The sequence below is a fragment of the Carcharodon carcharias genome, chromosome 30 (genome assembly GCF_017639515.1).
Source record: "Carcharodon carcharias isolate sCarCar2 chromosome 30, sCarCar2.pri, whole genome shotgun sequence".
Taxonomy (NCBI): Eukaryota; Metazoa; Chordata; class Chondrichthyes; order Lamniformes; family Lamnidae; genus Carcharodon; species Carcharodon carcharias.
In genome coordinates, this window is record NC_054496.1 from 35,692,863 (window position 1) to 35,696,365 (window position 3,503).

Below are 3,503 nucleotides of genomic sequence, written 5' to 3' on the forward strand. Positions count from 1 at the left end.
GTCCAGCAGCAGGCAGCAGCAAACACCCCCGAGTGCAGGTCCAGCAGCAGCAGCAGCAAACACCCCCGAGTGCAGGTCCAGCAGCAGCAGCAGCAAACACCCCCGAGTGCAGGTCCAGCAGCAGCAGCAGCAAACACCCCCGGAGTGCAGGTCCAGCAGCAGCAGCAGCAAACACCCCGAGTGCAGGTCCAGCAGCAGCAGCAGCAAACACCCCCCGAGTGCAGGTCCAGCAGCAGCAGCAGCAAACACCCCCGAGTGCAGGTCCAGCAGCAGCAGCAGCAAACACCCCCGAGTGCAGGTCCAGCAGCAGCAGCAGCAAACACCCCCGAGTGCAGGGTCCAGCAGCAGCAGCAGCAAACACCCCCCGAGTGCAGGTCCAGCAGCAGCAGCAGCAAACACCCCCGAGTGCAGGTCCAGCAGCAGCAGCAGCAAACACCCCCGAGTGCAGGTCCAGCAGCAGCAGCAGCAAACACCCCCGAGTGCAGGTCCAGCAGCCGCAGCAGCAAACACCCCCGAGTGCAGGTCCAGCAGCAGCAGCAGCAAACACCCCCGAGTGCAGGTCCAGCAGCAGCAGCAGCAAACACCCCCGAGTGCAGGTCCAGCAGCAGCAGCAGCAAACACCCCCGAGTGCAGGTCCAGCAGCAGCAGCAGCAAACACCCCCGAGTGCAGGTCCAGCAGCAGCAGCAGCAAACACCCCCGAGTGCAGGTCCAGCAGCAGCAGCAGCAAACACCCCCGAGTGCAGGTCCAGCAGCAGCAGCAGCAAACACCCCCGAGTGCAGGTCCAGCAGCAGCAGCAGCAAACACCCCCGAGTGCAGGTCCAGCAGCAGCAGCAGCAAACACCCCCGAGTGCAGGTCCAGCAGCAGCAGCAGCAAACACCCCCGAGTGCAGGTCCAGCAGCAGCAGCAGCAAACACCCCCGAGTGCAGGTCCAGCAGCAGCAGCAGCAAACACCCCCGAGTGCAGGTCCAGCAGCAGCAGCAGCAAACACCCCCGAGTGCAGGTCCAGCAGCAGCAGCAGCAAACACCCCCGAGTGCAGGTCCAGCAGCAGCAGCAGCAAACACCCCCGAGTGCAGGTCCAGCAGCAGCAGCAGCAAACACCCCCGAGTGCAGGTCCAGCAGCAGCAGCAGCAAACACCCCCGAGTGCAGGTCCAGCAGCAGCAGCAGCAAACACCCCCGAGTGCAGGTCCAGCAGCAGCAGCAGCAAACACCCCCGAGTGCAGGTCCAGCAGCAGCAGCAGCAAACACCCCCGAGTGCAGGTCCAGCAGCAGCAGCAGCAAACACCCCCGAGTGCAGGTCCAGCAGCAGCAGCAGCAAACACCCCCGAGTGCAGGTCCAGCAGCAGCAGCAGCAAACACCCCCGAGTGCAGGTCCAGCAGCAGCAGCAGCAAACACCCCGAGTGCAGGTCCAGCAGCAGCAGCAGCAAACACCCCCGAGTGCAGGTCCAGCAGCAGCAGCAGCAAACACCCCCGAGTGCAGGTCCAGCAGCAGCAGCAGCAAACACCCCCGAGTGCAGGTCCAGCAGCAGCAGCAGCAAACACCCCCGAGTGCAGGTCCAGCAGCAGCAGCAGCAAACACCCCCGAGTGCAGGTCCAGCAGCAGCAGCAGCAAACACCCCCGAGTGCAGGTCCAGCAGCAGCAGCAGCAAACACCCCCGAGTGCAGGTCCAGCAGCAGCAGCAGCAAACACCCCCGAGTGCAGGTCCAGCAGCAGCAGCAGCAAACACCCCCGAGTGCAGGTCCAGCAGCAGCAGCAGCAAACACCCCCGAGTGCAGGTCCAGCAGCAGCAGCAGCAAACACCCCCGAGTGCAGGTCCAGCAGCAGCAGCAGCAAACACCCCCGAGTGCAGGTCCAGCAGCAGCAGCAGCAAACACCCCCGAGTGCAGGTCCAGCAGCAGCAGCAGCAAACACCCCCGAGTGCAGGTCCAGCAGCAGCAGCAGCAAACACCCCCGAGTGCAGGTCCAGCAGCAGCAGCAGCAAACACCCCCGAGTGCAGGTCCAGCAGCAGCAGCAGCAAACACCCCCGAGTGCAGGTCCAGCAGCAGCAGCAAACACCCCCGAGTGCAGGTCCAGCAGCAGCAGCAGCAAACACCCCCGAGTGCAGGTCCAGCAGCAGCAGCAGCAAACACCCCCGAGTGCAGGTCCAGCAGCAGCAGCAAACACCCCCGAGTGCAGGTCCAGCAGCAGCAGCAAACACCCCCGAGTGCAGGTCCAGCAGCAGCAGCAAACACCCCCGAGTGCAGGTCCAGCAGCAGCAGCAAACACCCCCGAGTGCAGGTCCAGCAGCAGCAGCAAACACCCCCGAGTGCAGGTCCAGCAGCAGCAGCAAACACCCCCGAGTGCAGGTCCAGCAGCAGCAGCAAACACCCCCGAGTGCAGGTCCAGCAGCAGCAGCAAACACCCCCGAGTGCAGGTCCAGCAGCAGCAGCAAACACCCCCGAGTGCAGGTCCAGCAGCAGCAGCAAACACCCCCGAGTGCAGGTCCAGCAGCAGCAGCAAACACCCTCGAGTGCAGGTCCAGCAGCAGCAGCAAACACCCTCGAGTGCAGGTCCAGCAGCAGCAGCAAACACCCTCGAGTGCAGGTCCAGCAGCAGCAGCAAACACCCTCGAGTGCAGGTCCAGCAGCAGCAGCAAACACCCTCGAGTGCAGGTCCAGCAGCAGCAGCAAACACCCTCGAGTGCAGGTCCAGCAGCAGCAGCAAACACCCTCGAGTGCAGGTCCAGCAGCAGCAGCAAACACCCTCGAGTGCAGGTCCAGCAGCAGCAGCAAACACCCTCGAGTGCAGGTCCAGCAGCAGCAGCAAACACCCTCGAGTGCAGGTCCAGCAGCAGCAGCAAACACCCTCGAGTGCAGGTCCAGCAGCAGCAGCAAACACCCTCGAGTGCAGGTCCAGCAGCAGCAGCAAACACCCTCGAGTGCAGGTCCAGCAGCAGCAGCAAACACCCTCGAGTGCAGGTCCAGCAGCAGCAGCAAACACCCTCGAGTGCAGGTCCAGCAGCAGCAGCAAACACCCTCGAGTGCAGGTCCAGCAGCAGCAGCAAACACCCTCGAGTGCAGGTCCAGCAGCAGCAGCAAACACCCTCGAGTGCAGGTCCAGCAGCAGCAGCAAACACCCTCGAGTGCAGGTCCAGCAGCAGCAGCAAACACCCTCGAGTGCAGGTCCAGCAGCAGCAGCAAACACCCTCGAGTGCAGGTCCAGCAGCAGCAGCAAACACCCTCGAGTGCAGGTCCAGCAGCAGCAGCAAACACCCTCGAGTGCAGGTCCAGCAGCAGCAGCAGCAAACACCCTTGAGTGCAGGTCCAGCAGCAGCACACAGCAGAAGCAACATCCCCAAAGGCAGCAGCAGAAACAGTTGAAACACTGAGGAGCAGCAACACCAACACCACACACCTTCTCTCCTCAGTGTCAGGAAACCAACTGAATCCACAATTACCTCCACGAGATCGTTAAGAAGATGAACTCTTGATAATCTTTTAAATGAAAACCAAATCAACA